Source organism: Tinamus guttatus, unplaced genomic scaffold, assembly GCF_059628265.1.
Source record: "Tinamus guttatus ecotype Peru unplaced genomic scaffold, ASM5962826v1 Tinamus_guttatus_pri_ptg000945l, whole genome shotgun sequence".
Classification (NCBI taxonomy): domain Eukaryota; kingdom Metazoa; phylum Chordata; class Aves; order Tinamiformes; family Tinamidae; genus Tinamus; species Tinamus guttatus.
The window spans coordinates 426,311-449,188 of record NW_028289479.1 but is presented as its reverse complement, the minus strand read 5'-3'; positions in this window follow the sequence as shown (position 1 = coordinate 449,188).

The following is a 22,878-nucleotide window of genomic DNA, read 5'->3' as shown; positions in this document are numbered from 1 at the left end:
ATACTAGCACCAACGGGCTGCTAAAGCGTTTCGCAGAAAACACCAAGGAACATGTTTCTCACTCCAACCACAAAGCATGCGCAGCACGAGACTTGGCACAGCAGAACACTTCCCTTGGCATGCCCTTTGCAGCCTCACTCCAAACGGGGCTCTCCGCTTCATCCATCCCCTGACTCCATACTAGCACCAACGGGCTGCTAAAGCGTTTCGCAGAAAACACCAAGGAACCTGTTTCTCACTCCAACCACAAAGCATGCGCAGCACGAGTCTTGGCACAGCAGAACACTTCCCTTGGCATGCCCTTTGCAGCCTCACTCCAAACGGGGCTCTCCGCTTCATCCATCCCCTGACTCCATACTAGCACCAACGGGCTGCTAAAGCGTTTCGCAGAAAACACCAAGGAACCTGTTTCTCACTCCAACCACAAAGCGTGCGCAGCACGAGTCTTGGCACAGCAGAACACTTCCCTTGGCATGCCCTGTGCAGCCTCACTCCAAACGGGGCTCTCCACTTCATCCATCCCCTAACTCCATAGTAGCACCAACGGGCTGCTAAAGCGTTTCGCAGAAAACACCAAGGAACCTGTTTCTCACTCCAACCACAAAGCGTGCGCAGCACGAGTCTTGGCATAGCAGAACACTTCCTTTGGCATGCCCTTTGCAGCCTCACTCCAAACGGGGCTCTCCGCTTCATCCATCCCCTGACTCCATACTAGCACCAACGGGCTGCTAAAGCGTTTCGCAGAAAACACCAAGGAACGTGTTTCTCACTCCAACCACAAAGCGTGCGCAGCACGAGTCTTGGCACAGCAGAACACTTCCCTTGGCATGCCCTTTGCAGCCTCACTCCAAACGGGGCTCTCCGCTTCATCCAGCCCCTGACTCCATACTAGCACCAACGGCCTGCTAAAGCGTTTCGCAGAAAACACCAAGGAACCTGTTTCTCACTCCAACCACAAAGCATGCGCAGCACGAGACTTGGCACAGCAGAACACTTCCCTTGGCATGCCCTTTGCAGCCTCACTCCAAACGGGGCTCTCCGCTTCATCCATCCCCTGACTCCATACTAGCACCAACGGGCTGCTAAAGCGTTTCGCAGAAAACACCAAGGAACCTGTTTCTCACTCCAACCACAAAGCATGCGCAGCACGAGACTTGGCACAGCAGAACACTTCCCTTGGCATGCCCTTTGCAGCCTCACTCCAAACGGGGCTCTCCGCTTCATCCATCCCCTGACTCCATACTAGCACCAACGGGCTGCTAAAGCGTTTCGCAGAAAACACCAAGGAACCTGTTTCTCACTCCAACCACAAAGCGTGCGCAGCACGAGTCTTGGCACAGCAGAACACTTCCCTTGGCATGCCCTTTGCAGCCTCACTCCAAACGGGGCTCTCCGCTTCATCCATCCCCTAACTCCATACTAGCACCAACGGGCTGCTAAAGCGTTTCGCAGAAAACACCAAGGAACCTGTTTCTCACTCCAACCACAAAGTGTGCGCAGCACGAGTCTTGGCACAGCAGAACACTTCCTTTGGCATGCCCTTTGCAGCCTCACTCCAAACGGGGCTCTCCGCTTCATCCATCCCCTGACTCCATACTAGCACCAATGGCCTGCTCAAGCGCTTCGCAGAAAACACCAAGGAACCTGTTTCTCACTCCAACCACAAAGCGTGCGCAGCACGAGTCTTGGCACAGCAGAACACTTCCCTTGGCATGCCCTTTGCAGCCTCACTCCAAACGGGGCTCTCCGCTTCATCCAGCCCCTGACTCCATACTAGCACCAACGGGCTGCTAAAGCGTTTCGCAGAAAACACCAAGGAACATGTTTCTCACTCCAACCACAAAGTGTGCGCAGCACGAGTCTTGGCACAGCAGAACACTTCCTTTGGCATGCCCTTTGCAGCCTCACTCCAAACGGGGCTCTCCGCTTCATCCATCCCCTGACTCCATACTAGCACCAATGGCCTGCTCAAGCGCTTCGCAGAAAACACCAAGGAACCTGTTTCTCACTCCAACCACAAAGCGTGCGCAGCACGAGTCTTGGCACAGCAGAACACTTCCCTTGGCATGCCCTTTGCAGCCTCACTCCAAACGGGGCTCTCCACTTCATCCATCCCCTAACTCCATAGTAGCACCAACGGGCTGCTAAAGCGTTTCGCAGAAAACACCAAGGAACCTGTTTCTCACTCCAACCACAAAGCGTGCGCAGCACGAGTCTTGGCATAGCAGAACACTTCCTTTGGCATGCCCTTTGCAGCCTCACTCCAAACGGGGCTCTCCGCTTCATCCATCCCCTGACTCCATACTAGCACCAACGGGCTGCTAAAGCGTTTCGCAGAAAACACCAAGGAACGTGTTTCTCACTCCAACCACAAAGCGTGCGCAGCACGAGTCTTGGCACAGCAGAACACTTCCCTTGGCATGCCCTTTGCAGCCTCACTCCAAACGGGGCTCTCCGCTTCATCCAGCCCCTGACTCCATACTAGCACCAACGGCCTGCTAAAGCGTTTCGCAGAAAACACCAAGGAACCTGTTTCTCACTCCAACCACAAAGCATGCGCAGCACGAGACTTGGCACAGCAGAACACTTCCCTTGGCATGCCCTTTGCAGCCTCACTCCAAACGGGGCTCTCCGCTTCATCCATCCCCTGACTCCATACTAGCACCAACGGGCTGCTAAAGCGTTTCGCAGAAAACACCAAGGAACCTGTTTCTCACTCCAACCACAAAGCGTGCGCAGCACGAGTCTTGGCACAGCAGAACACTTCCCTTGGCATGCCCTTTGCAGCCTCACTCCAAACGGGGCTCTCCGCTTCATCCATCCCCTGACTCCATACTAGCACCAACGGGCTGCTAAAGCGTTTCGCAGAAAACACCAAGGAACCTGTTTCTCACTCCAACCACAAAGTGTGCGCAGCACGAGTCTTGGCACAGCAGAACACTTCCCTTGGCATGCCCTTTGCAGCCTCACTCCAAACGGGGCTCTCCGCTTCATCCATCCCCTGACTCCATACTAGCACCAATGGCCTGCTCAAGCGCTTCGCAGAAAACACCAAGGAACCTGTTTCTCACTCCAACCACAAAGCGTGCGCAGCACGAGTCTTGGCACAGCAGAACACTTCCCTTGGCATGCCCTTTGCAGCCTCACTCCAAACGGGGCTCTCCGCTTCATCCAGCCCCTGACTCCATACTAGCACCAACGGGCTGCTAAAGCGTTTCGCAGAAAACACCAAGGAACATGTTTCTCACTCCAACCACAAAGCATGCGCAGCACGAGACTTGGCACAGCAGAACACTTCCCTTGGCATGCCCTTTGCAGCCTCACTCCAAACGGGGCTCTCCGCTTCATCCATCCCCTGACTCCATACTAGCACCAACGGCCTGCTAAAGCGTTTCGCAGAAAACACCAAGGAACGTGTTTCTCACTCCAACCACAAAGCGTGCGCAGCACGAGTCTTGGCACAGCAGAACACTTCCCTTGGCATGCCCTTTGCAGCCTCACTCCAAACGGGGCTCTCCGCTTCATCCAGCCCCTGACTCCATACTAGCACCAACGGCCTGCTAAAGCGTTTCGCAGAAAACACCAAGGAACGTGTTTCTCACTCCAACCACAAAGCGTGCGCAGCACGAGTCTTGGCACAGCAGAACACTTCCCTTGGCATGCCCTTTGCAGCCTCACTCCAAACGGGGCTCTCCGCTTCATCCATCCCCTGACTCCATACTAGCACCAACGGGCTGCTAAAGCGTTTCGCAGAAAACACCAAGGAACCTGTTTCTCACTCCAACCACAAAGCGTGCGCAGCACGAGTCTTGGCACAGCAGAACACTTCCCTTGGCATGCCCTTTGCAGCCTCACTCCAAACGGGGCTCTCCGCTTCATCCATCCCCTGACTCCATACTAGCACCAACGGCCTGCTCAAGCGTTTCGCAGAAAACACCAACAAACCTGTTTCTCACTGCAACCACAAAGTGTGCGCAGCACGAGTCTTGGCATAGCAGAACACTTCCCTTGGCATGCCCTTTGCAGCCTCACTCCAAACGGGGCTCTCCGCTTCATCCATCCCCTGACTCCACATTAGCACCAATGGCCTGCTAAAGCGTTTCGCAGAAAACACCAAGGAACCTGTTTCTCACTCCAACCACAAAGCGTGCGCAGCACGAGTCTTGGCACAGCAGAACACTTCCTTTGGCATGCCCTTTGCAGCCTCACTCCAAACGGGGCTCTCCGCTTCATCCATCCCCTGACTCCATACTAGCACCAACGGGCTGCTAAAGCGTTTCGCAGAAAACACCAAGGAACGTGTTTCTCACTCCAACCACAAAGCGTGCGCAGCACGAGTCTTGGCACAGCAGAACACTTCCCTTGGCATGCCCTTTGCAGCCTCACTCCAAACGGGGCTCTCCGCTTCATCCATCCCCTGACTCCATACTAGCACCAACGGGCTGCTAAAGCGTTTCGCAGAACACACCAAGGAACCTGTTTCTCACTCCAACCACAAAGCGTGCGCAGCACGAGTCTTGGCACAGCAGAACACTTCCCTTGGCATGCCCTTTGCAGCCTCACTCCAAACGGGGCTCTCCGCTTCATCCATCCCCTGACTCCATACTAGCACCAACGGGCTGCTAAAGCGTTTCGCAGAAAACACCAAGGAACGTGTTTCTCACTCCAACCACAAAGCGTGCGCAGCACGAGTCTTGGCACAGCAGAACACTTCCCTTGGCATGCCCTTTGCAGCCTCACTCCAAACGGGGCTCTCCGCTTCATCCATCCCCTGACTCCATACTAGCACCAACGGGCTGCTAAAGCGTTTCGCAGAACACACCAAGGAACCTGTTTCTCACTCCAACCACAAAGCGTGCGCAGCACGAGTCTTGGCACAGCAGAACACTTCCCTTGGCATGCCCTTTGCAGCCTCACTCCAAACGGGGCTCTCCGCTTCATCCATCCCCTGACTCCATACTAGCACCAACGGGCTGCTAAAGCGTTTCGCAGAAAACACCAAGGAACATGTTTCTCACTCCAACCACAAAGCATGCGCAGCACGAGACTTGGCACAGCAGAACACTTCCCTTGGCATGCCCTTTGCAGCCTCACTCCAAACGGGGCTCTCCGCTTCATCCATCCCCTGACTCCATACTAGCACCAACGGGCTGCTAAAGCGTTTCGCAGAAAACACCAAGGAACCTGTTTCTCACTCCAACCACAAAGCATGCGCAGCACGAGTCTTGGCACAGCAGAACACTTCCCTTGGCATGCCCTTTGCAGCCTCACTCCAAACGGGGCTCTCCGCTTCATCCATCCCCTGACTCCATACTAGCACCAACGGGCTGCTAAAGCGTTTCGCAGAAAACACCAAGGAACCTGTTTCTCACTCCAACCACAAAGCGTGCGCAGCACGAGTCTTGGCATAGCAGAACACTTCCTTTGGCATGCCCTTTGCAGCCTCACACCAAACGGGGCTCTCCGCTTCATCCATCCCCTGACTCCATACTAGCACCAACGGGCTGCTAAAGCGTTTCGCAGAAAACACCAAGGAACCTGTTTCTCACTCCAACCACAAAGCGTGCGCAGCACTAGTCTTGGCACAGCAGAACACTTCCCTTGGCATGCCCTTTGCAGCCTCACTCCAAACGGGGCTCTCCGCTTCATCCAGCCCCTGACTCCATACTAGCACCAACGGCCTGCTAAAGCGTTTCGCAGAAAACACCAAGGAACCTGTTTCTCACTCCAACCACAAAGCATGCGCAGCACGAGACTTGGCACAGCAGAACACTTCCCTTGGCATGCCCTTTGCAGCCTCACTCCAAACGGGGCTCTCCGCTTCATCCAGCCCCTGACTCCATACTAGCACCAACGGGCTGCTAAAGCGTTTCGCAGAAAACACCAAGGAACCTGTTTCTCACTCCAACCACAAAGCGTGCGCAGCACGAGTCTTGGCACAGCAGAACACTTCCCTTGGCATGCCCTTTGCAGCCTCACTCCAAACGGGGCTCTCCGCTTCATCCATCCCCTGACTCCATACTAGCACCAACGGGCTGCTAAAGCGTTTCGCAGAAAACACCAAGGAACCTGTTTCTCACTCCAACCACAAAGTGTGCGCAGCACGAGTCTTGGCACAGCAGAACACTTCCTTTGGCATGCCCTTTGCAGCCTCACTCCAAACGGGGCTCTCCGCTTCATCCATCCCCTGACTCCATACTAGCACCAATGGCCTGCTCAAGCGCTTCGCAGAAAACACCAAGGAACCTGTTTCTCACTCCAACCACAAAGCGTGCGCAGCACGAGTCTTGGCACAGCAGAACACTTCCCTTGGCATGCCCTTTGCAGCCTCACTCCAAACGGGGCTCTCCACTTCATCCATCCCCTAACTCCATAGTAGCACCAACGGCCTGCTAAAGCGTTTCGCAGAAAACACCAAGGAACCTGTTTCTCACTCCAACCACAAAGCGTGCGCAGCACGAGTCTTGGCATAGCAGAACACTTCCTTTGGCATGCCCTTTGCAGCCTCACTCCAAACGGGGCTCTCCGCTTCATCCATCCCCTGACTCCATACTAGCACCAACGGGCTGCTAAAGCGTTTCGCAGAAAACACCAAGGAACGTGTTTCTCACTCCAACCACAAAGCGTGCGCAGCACGAGTCTTGGCACAGCAGAACACTTCCCTTGGCATGCCCTTTGCAGCCTCACTCCAAACGGGGCTCTCCGCTTCATCCAGCCCCTGACTCCATACTAGCACCAACGGCCTGCTAAAGCGTTTCGCAGAAAACACCAAGGAACCTGTTTCTCACTCCAACCACAAAGCGTGCGCAGCACGAGTCTTGGCACAGCAGAACACTTCCCTTGGCATGCCCTTTGCAGCCTCACTCCAAACGGGGCTCTCCGCTTCATCCAGCCCCTGACTCCATACTAGCACCAACGGGCTGCTAAAGCGTTTCGCAGAAAACACCAAGGAACATGTTTCTCACTCCAACCACAAAGTGTGCGCAGCACGAGTCTTGGCACAGCAGAACACTTCCTTTGGCATGCCCTTTGCAGCCTCACTCCAAACGGGGCTCTCCGCTTCATCCATCCCCTGACTCCATACTAGCACCAATGGCCTGCTCAAGCGCTTCGCAGAAAACACCAAGGAACCTGTTTCTCACTCCAACCACAAAGCGTGCGCAGCACGAGTCTTGGCACAGCAGAACACTTCCCTTGGCATGCCCTTTGCAGCCTCACTCCAAACGGGGCTCTCCACTTCATCCATCCCCTAACTCCATAGTAGCACCAACGGGCTGCTAAAGCGTTTCGCAGAAAACACCAAGGAACCTGTTTCTCACTCCAACCACAAAGCGTGCGCAGCACGAGTCTTGGCATAGCAGAACACTTCCTTTGGCATGCCCTTTGCAGCCTCACTCCAAACGGGGCTCTCCGCTTCATCCATCCCCTGACTCCATACTAGCACCAACGGGCTGCTAAAGCGTTTCGCAGAAAACACCAAGGAACGTGTTTCTCACTCCAACCACAAAGCGTGCGCAGCACGAGTCTTGGCACAGCAGAACACTTCCCTTGGCATGCCCTTTGCAGCCTCACTCCAAACGGGGCTCTCCGCTTCATCCAGCCCCTGACTCCATACTAGCACCAACGGCCTGCTAAAGCGTTTCGCAGAAAACACCAAGGAACCTGTTTCTCACTCCAACCACAAAGCATGCGCAGCACGAGACTTGGCACAGCAGAACACTTCCCTTGGCATGCCCTTTGCAGCCTCACTCCAAACGGGGCTCTCCGCTTCATCCATCCCCTGACTCCATACTAGCACCAACGGGCTGCTAAAGCGTTTCGCAGAAAACACCAAGGAACCTGTTTCTCACTCCAACCACAAAGCGTGCGCAGCACGAGTCTTGGCACAGCAGAACACTTCCCTTGGCATGCCCTTTGCAGCCTCACTCCAAACGGGGCTCTCCGCTTCATCCATCCCCTGACTCCATACTAGCACCAACGGGCTGCTAAAGCGTTTCGCAGAAAACACCAAGGAACCTGTTTCTCACTCCAACCACAAAGTGTGCGCAGCACGAGTCTTGGCACAGCAGAACACTTCCCTTGGCATGCCCTTTGCAGCCTCACTCCAAACGGGGCTCTCCGCTTCATCCATCCCCTGACTCCATACTAGCACCAATGGCCTGCTCAAGCGCTTCGCAGAAAACACCAAGGAACCTGTTTCTCACTCCAACCACAAAGCGTGCGCAGCACGAGTCTTGGCACAGCAGAACACTTCCCTTGGCATGCCCTTTGCAGCCTCACTCCAAACGGGGCTCTCCGCTTCATCCAGCCCCTGACTCCATACTAGCACCAACGGGCTGCTAAAGCGTTTCGCAGAAAACACCAAGGAACATGTTTCTCACTCCAACCACAAAGCATGCGCAGCACGAGACTTGGCACAGCAGAACACTTCCCTTGGCATGCCCTTTGCAGCCTCACTCCAAACGGGGCTCTCCGCTTCATCCATCCCCTGACTCCATACTAGCACCAACGGGCTGCTAAAGCGTTTCGCAGAAAACACCAAGGAACGTGTTTCTCACTCCAACCACAAAGCGTGCGCAGCACGAGTCTTGGCACAGCAGAACACTTCCCTTGGCATGCCCTTTGCAGCCTCACTCCAAACGGGGCTCTCCGCTTCATCCAGCCCCTGACTCCATACTAGCACCAACGGCCTGCTAAAGCGTTTCGCAGAAAACACCAAGGAACGTGTTTCTCACTCCAACCACAAAGCGTGCGCAGCACGAGTCTTGGCACAGCAGAACACTTCCCTTGGCATGCCCTTTGCAGCCTCACTCCAAACGGGGCTCTCCGCTTCATCCATCCCCTGACTCCATACTAGCACCAACGGGCTGCTAAAGCGTTTCGCAGAAAACACCAACAAACCTGTTTCTCACTGCAACCACAAAGTGTGCGCAGCACGAGTCTTGGCATAGCAGAACACTTCCCTTGGCATGCCCTTTGCAGCCTCACTCCAAACGGGGCTCTCCGCTTCATCCATCCCCTGACTCCACATTAGCACCAATGGCCTGCTAAAGCGTTTCGCAGAAAACACCAAGGAACCTGTTTCTCACTCCAACCACAAAGCGTGCGCAGCACGAGTCTTGGCACAGCAGAACACTTCCCTTGGCATGCCCTTTGCAGCCTCACTCCAAACGGGGCTCTCCGCTTCATCCATCCCCTGACTCCATACTAGCACCAACGGGCTGCTAAAGCGTTTCGCAGAAAACACCAAGGAACGTGTTTCTCACTCCAACCACAAAGCGTGCGCAGCACGAGTCTTGGCACAGCAGAACACTTCCCTTGGCATGCCCTTTGCAGCCTCACTCCAAACGGGGCTCTCCGCTTCATCCATCCCCTGACTCCATACTAGCACCAACGGGCTGCTAAAGCGTTTCGCAGAACACACCAAGGAACCTGTTTCTCACTCCAACCACAAAGCGTGCGCAGCACGAGTCTTGGCACAGCAGAACACTTCCCTTGGCATGCCCTTTGCAGCCTCACTCCAAACGGGGCTCTCCGCTTCATCCATCCCCTGACTCCATACTAGCACCAACGGGCTGCTAAAGCGTTTCGCAGAAAACACCAAGGAACCTGTTTCTCACTCCAACCACAAAGGGTGCGCAGCACGAGTCTTGGCATAGCAGAACACTTCCTTTGGCATGCCCTTTGCAGCCTCACTCCAAACGGGGCTCTCCGCTTCATCCATCCCCTGACTCCATACTAGCACCAACGGGCTGCTAAAGCATTTCGCAGAAAACACCAAGGAACGTGTTTCTCACTCCAACCACAAAGCGTGCGCAGCACGAGTCTTGGCACAGCAGAACACTTCCCTTGGCATGCCCTTTGCAGCCTCACTCCAAACGGGGCTCTCCGCTTCATCCATCCCCTGACTCCATACTAGCACCAACGGGCTGCTAAAGCGTTTCGCAGAAAACACCAAGGAACATGTTTCTCACTCCAACCACAAAGCATGCGCAGCACGAGACTTGGCACAGCAGAACACTTCCCTTGGCATGCCCTTTGCAGCCTCACTCCAAACGGGGCTCTCCGCTTCATCCATCCCCTGACTCCATACTAGCACCAACGGGCTGCTAAAGCGTTTCGCAGAAAACACCAAGGAACCTGTTTCTCACTCCAACCACAAAGCATGCGCAGCACGAGTCTTGGCACAGCAGAACACTTCCCTTGGCATGCCCTTTGCAGCCTCACTCCAAACGGGGCTCTCCGCTTCATCCATCCCCTGACTCCATACTAGCACCAACGGGCTGCTAAAGCGTTTCGCAGAAAACACCAAGGAACCTGTTTCTCACTCCAACCACAAAGCGTGCGCAGCACGAGTCTTGGCATAGCAGAACACTTCCTTTGGCATGCCCTTTGCAGCCTCACACCAAACGGGGCTCTCCGCTTCATCCATCCCCTGACTCCATACTAGCACCAACGGGCTGCTAAAGCGTTTCGCAGAAAACACCAAGGAACCTGTTTCTCACTCCAACCACAAAGCATGCGCAGCACTAGTCTTGGCACAGCAGAACACTTCCCTTGGCATGCCCTTTGCAGCCTCACTCCAAACGGGGCTCTCCGCTTCATCCAGCCCCTGACTCCATACTAGCACCAACGGCCTGCTAAAGCGTTTCGCAGAAAACACCAAGGAACCTGTTTCTCACTCCAACCACAAAGCATGCGCAGCACGAGACTTGGCACAGCAGAACACTTCCCTTGGCATGCCCTTTGCAGCCTCACTCCAAACGGGGCTCTCCGCTTCATCCAGCCCCTGACTCCATACTAGCACCAACGGGCTGCTAAAGCGTTTCGCAGAAAACACCAAGGAACCTGTTTCTCACTCCAACCACAAAGCGTGCGCAGCACGAGTCTTGGCACAGCAGAACACTTCCCTTGGCATGCCCTTTGCAGCCTCACTCCAAACGGGGCTCTCCGCTTCATCCATCCCCTGACTCCATACTAGCACCAACGGGCTGCTAAAGCGTTTCGCAGAAAACACCAAGGAACCTGTTTCTCACTCCAACCACAAAGTGTGCGCAGCACGAGTCTTGGCACAGCAGAACACTTCCTTTGGCATGCCCTTTGCAGCCTCACTCCAAACGGGGCTCTCCGCTTCATCCATCCCCTGACTCCATACTAGCACCAATGGCCTGCTCAAGCGCTTCGCAGAAAACACCAAGGAACCTGTTTCTCACTCCAACCACAAAGCGTGCGCAGCACGAGTCTTGGCACAGCAGAACACTTCCCTTGGCATGCCCTTTGCAGCCTCACTCCAAACGGGGCTCTCCACTTCATCCATCCCCTAACTCCATAGTAGCACCAACGGCCTGCTAAAGCGTTTCGCAGAAAACACCAAGGAACCTGTTTCTCACTCCAACCACAAAGCGTGCGCAGCACGAGTCTTGGCATAGCAGAACACTTCCTTTGGCATGCCCTTTGCAGCCTCACTCCAAACGGGGCTCTCCGCTTCATCCATCCCCTGACTCCATACTAGCACCAACGGGCTGCTAAAGCGTTTCGCAGAAAACACCAAGGAACGTGTTTCTCACTCCAACCACAAAGCGTGCGCAGCACGAGTCTTGGCACAGCAGAACACTTCCCTTGGCATGCCCTTTGCAGCCTCACTCCAAACGGGGCTCTCCGCTTCATCCAGCCCCTGACTCCATACTAGCACCAACGGCCTGCTAAAGCGTTTCGCAGAAAACACCAAGGAACCTGTTTCTCACTCCAACCACAAAGCATGCGCAGCACGAGACTTGGCACAGCAGAACACTTCCCTTGGCATGCCCTTTGCAGCCTCACTCCAAACGGGGCTCTCCGCTTCATCCATCCCCTGACTCCATACTAGCACCAACGGGCTGCTAAAGCGTTTCGCAGAAAACACCAAGGAACCTGTTTCTCACTCCAAGCACAAAGTGTGTGCAGCACGAGTCTTGGCACAGCAGAACACTTCCCTTGGCATGCCCTTTGCAGCCTCACTCCAAACGGGGCTCTCCGCTTCATCCATCCCCTAACGCCATACTAGCACTAATGGGCCACTCCAGCATTTCGGCAGAAAAACACCACCCACCCTGTTTCCTGCTCTGTGCCATCTAGAAACATGAAACGCTCTCTTCCTTTTTGAATAACCATTGCAATCATATCAATAGTGGTGGTGACAGTTTTGCCAAAATTATGAGGCAGAAACACCCACTCTAAGATTATTAATGGACATGCGTCCTGTGGTATCCATTGTGCTAATAGGCCATAAAGTTGGAAGCTAGAATAAAAAAAAACAAGAAGACTCACAGGATAATTCCGCTTTTGTCTGTGAACAGTCTGAGTGGTTAATTTGTCCACAACTTTGCCAAGCGCAGCTCGCGTGGGAGGAGTAAGCTTTCTTGAGGACGTCAAGCTCGTGTCTCCTTCTAAAAGCTTAGAGCATGTAATTCTTTTGTGGATATCCCTAAGGAGGGATGGATCCAATTAACAGTTCCCAAAAGTTTCTGAAGATCATTCAAAGTCCTTATGTCTGTCTTTAGGGTCAACGATTGTGGTCGAACTTGATGATCAGAAATTCTCCATCCTAAATATCGCCAAGGCGGAGTTTCCTGTACTTTATCTTCTGCATTTTTTAATCCTGCAGCTGATGCTGCTCGCATAATCTGATGCAGAGCCTCTTCTGCTGTTTAAATTCCTTGTACATTAAACTTTATCGGTCCTGCTTGTAACGTACAGGATATCTGCGGGTGATTCATAGTTATCTCTTGAGTCCAGAAAATCTCATGCCCTGTGGACCTAAAAGAGCCTGTGCCAGGTTTAGTATTTGCAGTGTCTGGTGTCTGTGGTAAAAAGTATACTAATTGTGCTATTCGGCTTCCCACTGGCACAGTACAGGGTGGTATTGGAGTCCATACCATTATCTTAATTTCTCCTTTGAAATCTGCATTGACAACTCCAGGTAACACACAAACAGCCCTTTTCTCGTGGTTGAAGATCACCCAATTAACAGTGCTGCCATTCCTCACCCCAGGGGGCCATGGACACCAGTTAGCACAACTAGATGTATCAGTAATTAGCACTTCTATTGTGGTGGCCAGGTCCACCCCCGCGCTGCCGCTTGTGCTGGCGCACAGGCGGCGGCTGCTTCCCGGTGGGGGCCACTCCGAGGGGTGATTTGTTGTCATGGCGCGAACCCTTGCCGCGCTCCGCTTGAAGTTTCCCGAAGGGGCTAGCAGTCGACCTTCCTTATCAAATTTTGATCGACACTGATTAGCATAGTGTTGTCCTTTGTGGCAGCACGGACATATTCCAGGCGTTCCTCCTTTGTTTGCTTGCGTTTTTGGACAGTATTTACGAATATGCCCAAATTGGCCACAAGCAAAACACGGCTTTTTCATAGACATTGTTGCAAATGTTTCGGCCATCAGTGAATATTCATACTGTTTGGTACCGACATTAATACATGTTTTTAGCATGTCATCAATAGTAGGATCCTTTTGTGGCCGCAAAACTCTCTGGCAATCAGGGTTAGCATTCTCAACTGCTAGTTGCTTAAAAATGCAGCTTCGTGCTTGTTCATTATCAATTTGTTTCTCCAGAGCCTCATTAAGCCGATCCAAAAATTTCATATATGGCTCATTCGCATCTTGTCTTATGCTAACAAAAGGTTGTCGTTGTTTACCACTCTCCGGAACGGCCTTAACGGCACGGAGAGCAAGTGCCTTAACCTGTTGCAGGCCCTCAGGGGGGATTTCTGCTTGTGCTGTTGTAGCACTGTGATCGCCCTCCCCCATTAGCACGTCCACAGTAACAGCCCGTAAAGGACCTTTTTTCGACAGCCGCTGGTTTTCCTCCCCCTGAGCTCGAGCAAGCTCTCTCATTTTCGATTCCCACATCGTATATTGCATATCAGTCATAATGAGGCGAAACAAAGTTTTAAAATCACGGGGAGTAAAAACCGAAGAATCACAAAGAGATTGTATAAGGTGGGTGGTATATGGTGCGCCAAGGCCATGATCTGTCACTGTGCGTCGCACGTCCTTAATAAGATTATACGACAAACCTTCCCAACACGGATTCTGGTCTGATGCACAGATAACAGGAAAGGCTTTCGGCATGCCCACATCCCCCGCCTGTTTTGCTCCTCGTTTTACTGAGGCTCATTTATCGTGAGGATCCGGGGGGTATAGGTCTGGCTCCTTTCCAGGGTCAATAGGACCCGGGTCAAAAGGATCATCGTCCTGGTCATCAGGTGGCAGTACCGCAAAGGCTTTTACAGCACATTTTCTTTTCTGATTCTCATCAGGACACGATTGAGGTAAAGGAGGTGCGGAGGGGATGGCAGGGGCCCCGATCCAGTCATTTATGTTCGACTGCAACCCACTATGAGATTTCAGTATTTCGAATACAACTCGCCATTGTGGCAACAGGTTAGCAGCAGCCTTATCACCGCGTGTGGCACTATCCCACAGTCGGACCCCAATTTGGTCCCATCTTTCCAGATTAAAAGCATTCTTACTACTCACCGAAGGATCGTCTTTAGAAGCCCACGCAAGAACCTTTTGCAGCTCTTCTTCACCTAAGTTTTTTCTTTGCGGTTTCAAGTTTTTAGGAGAAGCTTCTAAATCATCCTTCTGTTCCTTCATTAGGTAGGAACCCATAGTTTCCAGCCGCTTACCTCTTTCCTTTCAAGAGACTTTTAGTGTGCACACAAAGTAAGCTTCCTTTCAGCTTGATCCTTATGCTTCCTTTCAGCGTGATTCCCGGGAGTTCAGCTGGGCGGTGCAACCGGAGAGACACCTAGTCTTCGAGCCCCACGTTGGGTACCATTTATTGCACCTTGTGAAGAAACGGACTCAGTCTGGAGTGCAGAGTGAGACAACTTTATTTCCAAACCAAGTTATTTTTATACTTTCTTAACACAAGTGTTGCAAAGCTCACAACCAATCAGCATCTGGCCACCTGCGCGATTGTCTGGCTTTGTTTCTTTTCTTCTAACAAGACATGTCTCACATGGGGCAGGGGGAGGTGTTCCTCAGTCCTCCTCTTTCTCGACTCTGTCCCCCATCTGCTGCAAAGACTGACATCCTTGTGGTTAACTATCTGCTAACAAGGTACTATTGTCTTTGAACAAGCCTCCACACCACTCCAAACGGGACTCTCCGCTTCATCCATCCCCTAACGCCATACTAGCACTAATGGGCCACTCCAGCAGGAAAACAACAACAACCCTGTTTCTCACTCCAACCACAAAGTGTGCGGAGCATGAATCTTGGCTCAGCATAACACTTCCCTTTGCATGTACTTTCCAGCCTGACTGCAAATGGGGCTCTGCGCTTCCTCCAAATTCTAACTCCATACTAGCACTAATGGGCAACTGCAGCATTTCGGCCGAAAAACACCACCGACCCTGTTTCTCACTCCAACCACAAAGTGTGCACAGCACAAGTCTTGGCACAGCAGAACACTTCGTTTGGCATGCCCTTTGCAGCCTCACTCCAAACGGGGCTCTCCGCTTCATCCATCCCCTGACTCCCTACTAGCACCAACGGCCTGCTAAAGCGTTTCGCAGAAAACACCAAGGAACGTGTTTCTCACTCCAACCACAAAGTGTGCGCAGCATGAGTCTTGGCACAGCAGAACACTTCCCTTGGCATGCCCTTTGCAGCCTCACTCCAAATGGGGCTCTCCGCTTCATCCAGCCCCTAACTCCATACTAGCACCAACGGGCTGCTAAAGCGTTTCGCAGAAAACACCAACAAACCTGTTTCTCACTCCAACCACAAAGAGTGCGCAGCATGAGTCTTGGCACAGCAGAACACTTCCCTTTTTCACTCCAACCACAAAAGTTGCCAGGCATGACTATTGGCGCTGCTTCACACTTCCCTTCGGCATGCCCTTTGCATGGGGCTCTTGCTTCTGCATGCCAAGGGAAGTTTGAAACTGTGCCAAGACTTATGCCTCGCAAAATTTGTGGTTGGGAGGGGAACCAGGTTTGTTGGTGTTTTCCTGCTGAAAGAAATGCTGGAAGTGTGCTTTAGTGATAGCATGGAGTTCGGAGATCTCCGGAAGAAGCTTCGGAAGAAGCGCAGGGCCCCATTTGGAGTGAGGCTGCAAAGAGCATGCCAAGGGAAGTGTGAAGCAGTGCCAAGACTCTTGCTGGGCACAGTTTGTGGTTAGGGTGACCAATAGGGTTTTTCGTGTTTTGCTGAAGGAGATCGACCCGGATTACAAGATATAGACTCAATGTGAGTTTTCCATCTTGCTCTGTTTATTAACCAAGGTATGCAAACATTTATACCCTACAGGTATCCAGAGGCTCTCCCAAGCTCACAGGATTGGATGCTGGCTGTTGCTTAGCAGATTGCTAGACTGCGTTTGCATGGCCCAGTCACAAGCTCCCTTCCTCAACTGGTACGGGCAAGTTTCCGTAAGTTGCTTGCTTAGAAACAGCGGCTTCCTTATTCCATCTTGGTCAAGGACAGGTCATTGCCACCTCCCTGTACATTGCTTGACAAGCTGCGGGTTGTGCATCCCAAGATGTCCCTGATCAGCCAGCCACTCTTCCACAATTCCCCCTTTTTTTTTCTTTTGCAGCAACCAAGCCTTGTTAGTGAGCGAAAACATCATGCATTTGATACAAGAAAACACACAGCTAAGGATTCATAACACAAATAGCAATACAAGCAAGAATGTTAAACCCGTCTTTAGTAATGAGCATGGCCAGCCCTCAAGCCCAAGCCAGTCTGATAGCCCATTGAGACCAAAGAGGCCGATGTCCTTTTGGGTCTTCTGGGCGTGCTCCATCAACTGTTGGATCTGCTGGTGGATTACCTTAGAATGGTCTTGTGGATCATAGAATCATAGAATCATAGAATGCTTAGGGTTGGAAGGGACCTCTAGAGATCGTCTAGTCCAACCCCCCTGCATACGCAGGGACACCTAGAGCACGTGGCACAGGACTGCATCCAAGCGGGTTTTGAAGATCTCCAGAGAAGGAGACTCCACAACCTCTCTGGGCAGCCTGTTCCAGCGCTCTGTCACCCTCACTGTTAAGAAATTTTTCCTTAAGTTCCTATGGAATTTTTGATGTTTCAGTTTCCGGCCATTTCCTCTAGTCCTATCAGTGGCCACCACTGAAAAGAGACCATCACCGTCCTCTGCACTCTCTCCCTTGAGGTATTTATATACACTGATTAGATCCCCTCTCAGCCTTCTCTTCTCCAGGCTGAACAGGCCCAGCTCCCTCAGCCTCTCCTCATAGGGCAGATGTTCCAGGCCCCTGATCATCCTTGTAGCCCTGCGCTGGACTCTCTCCAGCAGCTCCACATCCCTCTTGTACTGTGGAGCCCAGAACTGGACACAGTACTTCAGATGCGGCCTCACCAGGGCTGAGTAGAGGGGCAGGATCACCTCCGTCGACCTGCTAGAGATGCTCTTCTTAATGCAGCCCAGGATTCCATTGGCCTTCTTGGCCACGAGGGCACACTGCTGCCTCATGGTCAACTTATCATCCACCATGACACCCAGGTCTTTCTCTGCAGAGCTGCTCTCCACAAGGTCGGTCCCCAGCCTGTACTGGTGTCTGGGGTTATTCCTCCCCAGGTGCAGGACCTTGCACTTGGCCTTGTTGAATTGCATGAGGTTTTTCACCGCCCAGTTGTCCAGTCTGTCCAGGTCTCTCTGGATGGCAGCGCAGCCCTCTGGGGTATCGGCTACTCCTCCCAGTTTCGTGTCATCAGCAAACTTGCTGAGGGAGCACTCTGTGCCTTCATCCAGGTCATTGATGAATAAATTGAACAGGACTGGACCAAGGACTGACCCTTGGGGGACCCCACTAGCCACAGGCCTCCAACTAGACTCTGCACCGCTGATCACCACTCTCTGGGCCCTGCCATCCAGCCAGTTCCTAATCCATCTCACTGTCCACTCATCTATCCCACACTTCCGGAGCTTGCCCAGGAGGATGTTGTGAGGGACGGTGTCAAAAGCCTTGGTGAAGTCGAGATAGACAACATCCACCGCTCTCCCCTCGTCTATCCAGCCGGTCATTTCATCATAGAAGGCTATCAGGTTAGCCAGGCAAGATTTCCCCTTGGTGAATCCATGCTGACTACTCTTGAGCACCTTCTTGTCCTCCATGTGCCTGGAGACAACGGCCAGTATGAGCCGTTCCATCACTTTTCCGGGGACGGAGGTGAGGCTGACTGGCCTGTAGTTGCCTGGGTCCTCCTTCTTGCCTTTTTTGAAGACTGGCGTGACATTGGCCTTCTTCCAGTCTTCTGGCACCTCCCCCGTTCTCCAGGATCTTTCAAAGATGATGGAGAGCGGCTTAGCTATGGCATCTGCCAGCTCCCGCAGCACTCTGGGGTGCATCCCATCAGGGCCCATGGATTTGTGGGTATCGAGGTTCCTTAGGTGCTCTCTGACCCAATCTTCCTCTACCCAGGGCAAGTCTTCCTCTCCACCAGCTTCTTCTCTTGTCTCTAGGGCCTGGGGCTCTAAAGGGCTGCCCTTGGTAAACACCGAAGCAAAGAAGGCATTGAGCAACTCTGCTTTTTCTGTGTTATTTGTAACCAAGGTGCCCATCCCGTCCTCCAGCGGACCCACGTTTTCCCTGATCTTCCTTTTGCTGTTAATGTATTTGAAGAAATTTTTTTTGTTATTTTTAACGTCCCTTGCCAGCTTGCCTTCCAGACGTGCCTTAGCTTTCCTTGTCGCATCTCTGCACTCCCTGACTACGTTCCTGTATTTCTCCCAGGGGGCCTGTCCTTTTTTCCACATTCTGTATACCGCTGCCTTCTGCTTGAGCATTGCCACAAGCTCCCTGCTCATCCACGCAGGTCTCCTGCCCCCTCTGCCTCCCTTCCTACACACAGGGATGCACTGTTGCTGGACGTGGAGGAAGTGCTGCTTGATTACCTTAGAATGGTCTTGTGGATCCATGCAGCACATTCCGTCGAAGTCTTCACATCTGTGCCCGTGGGCCAGTAGCAGGAAATCTATGGCTGCTCTATTCATCCAGTATCATTTTTGTAACACTGCCTAGCTACATGCGTAGTTACATTGTTATTGGTTACACACAGCTGTCCTCGTGCAATGTGACACACGGGATTGGTTGTTGCTAGCCGATCCTGCATTTATTTGATTGGCCCGTACATAAGCCGCACCTTCATCCTGCTCCGCATGGCCAAACTTGCTTTCAGTTTCGTTCCTTCCTACATCCCCTTTTCTGCAGCTCATGACCTACAGTACCCCTGTCCCCTTTTTGTTCTTCAGCCAGCCAACCATTCCCTAAGGCCTTTCAATCATATTAGACATACATTTCAACAAGCAAGGTACAATTAACACAACATAAACACCACCATCCCTGCACTTCAGATTAGCAATTGTAACCATCCCGAAATTCCCCATCCACTTAACAAGTTGTCACATTGGTCTGCTGTTCTGCAAAGCCAACAACTCTTAACTTGGGTATAACTAACAATCTGCTTTAAGAGCATGACAACTCCATTACATCAATACAGCCTCCCTTGCCTCAGGTGCTATGGAGGCACACACCAAGGCTTCCTTTAAGCGATCAAGGAATGACATGTATGACTCCCCACTCACTTGTTTCTCCCACGTCAAGGCAAGTTTCCTTTACCATATTCGCTCCCCCTCCGCCCTGAGTCCCCTTTTCAAGCTTCTCAAGATGATCCAGTAAGCCTTTGGCCCAGCGGGGCCGTTCTTCATTCTTGGGTGGAGGGTCTGGCAATGGAGGTGCAGATGGAGCAGGCGCAAGTCGCTTCTCAAACACCAGCGTCTTCCGACGCCACGGTGGCCCTGTTCCTGAAGTGCTCGATAGGGTAGACAAGACCGACTTCCACGTAGTCGCCAGGTCTCTCACATTTTTATCCTCGCTGGCGATGCGATCCCAAAGCAGCCACCCCATGTCTATCCATGTCGAATACTAATCGTGGCTCAGCTTTGAACCCATTCACTCTACACCAGATCGAAAGCTTGCAGAGGGTCTGTTCATTGTGCTTGATTCCTCTCATAGAATATGTTGGAGGAGCTTGGGGTTTTGCAAGTGTCCCTTGCCTCGTGCCCATTTGCACAGCTCATAGAGCTTCTTCATACTCACAGCCGCCTCTCGCTTGGCGAGAATTTGCAATAGCAGCTGCGTTGCCGCCTCCGTATCCATGGTTAAGGCAGTCTTCGCGGAGGGGCCCTGTGACTTCTACCCCTGGACCTGTGCCCTTGCACCCAGTCCCAGTGTGCCAATGCACTCACCGCCACATGTCGATCCCCCGGTCTCCGCTCACCACTCAGCGTGATGTTCCAAGACCGACCGTTCCTGTACCGTTGTGCCAGCTCCAACGAATACCCGCACCATTGTGCCAGGTCCCTGTTCGGGCGCCAGATGAAGGAGATCGACCCGGGTTACAAGATACAGACTCAATGTGAGTTTTCCATATTGCTCTGTTTATTAACCGAGGTATGCAAACATTTATACCCTACAGGTATCCAGGGGCTCTCCCAAGCTCACAGGATTGGCTGTTGGCCATTGCTTAACAGATTGCTATGCTGCATTTGCATGGCCCAATCACAAGCCCCCTTCCTTAACCGGTACGGGCAAGATTCCACAAGTTGCTTGCTTAGAAACAGCAGCTTCCTTATTCCATCTTGGTCAAGGACAGGTCATTGCCACCCCCCTGTACATTACTTGACAAGGCGCGGGTTGTGCATCCGAAGATGTCCCCGATCAGCCAGCCACTCTTCCACATTTTGCTGCCGAAAGGAATGCTGGAAGTGTGCTTTAGTGATAGCATGGAGTTAGGAGATGGAAGAAGCACATAGCCCCATTTGGAGTGAGGCTGCAAAGAGCATGCCAAGGGAAGTGTGAAGCAGTGCCAAGACCCATACCTGGCACAATTTGTGGTTGGGATGAGAACCGGGGTTGTTGGTGTTTTCCTGCCGAAAGAAATGCTGGTAGTGTGCTTTAGTGATAGCATGGATTTAGGAGATGGAAGAAGCACAGAGCCCCATTCGGATTTAGGCTGTAAAGAAGATGCCAAGGGAAGTGTGAAGCAGTGCCAAGACTCTTGCTGGGAACAGTTTGTGGTTGGGGTGAAAAACAGGGTCGTTGGAGTTTTCCCGCTGAAAGAAATGCAGGAAGTGTACTTTAGTGATAGCATGGAGTTTGGAGATGGAAGAAATGCAGAGCGTCTTTTGGAGTGAGGCTGTAAAGAGCATGCCAAGGGAACACTGAGCCGTGTCCAGCTTTCACCTGCTCTCTCCTGCTCTTTGCAAGACCGTCCCTACCAAATTGGCAGCACTCCACCCGCACGACTTCTTTTTGCATCATCATGAGAAGTGACGCCAATTGGGACATGCGAAAATGAAAGCGCTGCTAGTGAAGGACCCAGCTGCTTTCTGGCACTTAGCGGGCCACAACGGCGCATTCCTCCCATTCCTAAAGTAGTCTTCCCTGATCCTTTCTGTAGGAAATCTCCTGGATGGATCCTACCGGCAGAATCAACCGGTGGCTCTAGGAGCTCTGCAAAGGCCAAACAAAGTGACTCGAGGCACTACAAGGACTAACACCCTGAACATTGCTATTTAAATGCTGCAGTTGTGCCAGCTTTGCAAGAGGAAGCATTGGTATATTTTCGACTTTCTCTTTCAAATAGTATCTGGACTATCTCCTAAAGGAAACACTGAAAGTACGCTGAACAATATCCAAACTTAAAAGGTCTTAGTGACCTTTTTTCTTAATGAGAATTTCTGAGACATGGGATTTAGCAATTCAAGGACAAGGATAGGGAACTTTTTCCAGCAACTTTTCAAACTTTCAAGTTTTAGTCAAGCACCACATCATTGCTTTAATGGTAGGCCAACTGAAATGAAAGCTGTAGCGTGAACCATCTCATTGCTCTCTGAAGAATTTTGAAAATACGTATAATCCTTTTCCATGAACTTCCGAAATGAGATAGCTTCTTCAGCAAAGTGATGAATGCCTTTGGTTTCGTTTTCTTCCCAGCCTAATTGCCAGCATTTACCCTTGCCTAATCCTTTTCTGGAGACTTCTTCTCCCGCTGTTCTTCTGAAATGAATTCAACCACACCTAAGGTTTGCTGTCCAGTGATGTGCAACCAAGTTGTTCCTTGCCTGTCTCACCCTCTTCTTTCTAATCTGCCACCGTTGTTTGAAATTTGCAGTTTTCCACTGGATTTAGATAAGGAACAACAGTATACAGGGGTCATTTGCAGCATGTGGAGAGTTGTAGTAGTTGGTGAAAGATTCTGGGGTTGATCCCTGGCTGTCCGAGAAGGGCACGTTGCCTCGTTTTCAAGATCGAGCATTTGCGATGCATAAAATACACCAGATCTATCAGGCAGAAACTTAGGGTTAATCGTCTTAATCTTCAACTTAAGAATTCTCATTTGTTATGGGTGATGCTGTAGATCCGGACTCCTCAAACTACAGCCCGCGGGCTGGATACGGCCCCCCCGAGGTCCTCAGTCCGGCCTGCCGGTATTTACAGAACCACCCCCGTCCCCCCACCAGGGGTTGGGGGGAAACCAAGCAGCCGCAGATGACTTCCTGCTGCTTAATCTGCGCGCCGGCCTCCGCAGCCCCCAAGCACCTGCCGGGCCTGGGCTGAAACCGGCGCCTCGTCCTCGACCTGCCCCCCCCAGGGGCGCCTGTCAGCTACAAACCACGTCGCCAGCGCCCCGTTCTCCTCTTCCTCCTCCTCCTCCGCGACGCGCGGCAGGTGAGAGGCACGGGCATCTCCTCTGCTGGGAAGCTCCCTCGGCAGCCTCTGGACTGTGAGGTCCAGCCAACTCGGGCAGATCGCCAGAGCCCCGGCGTGCCAAAGTTCCTTCGGTCCCT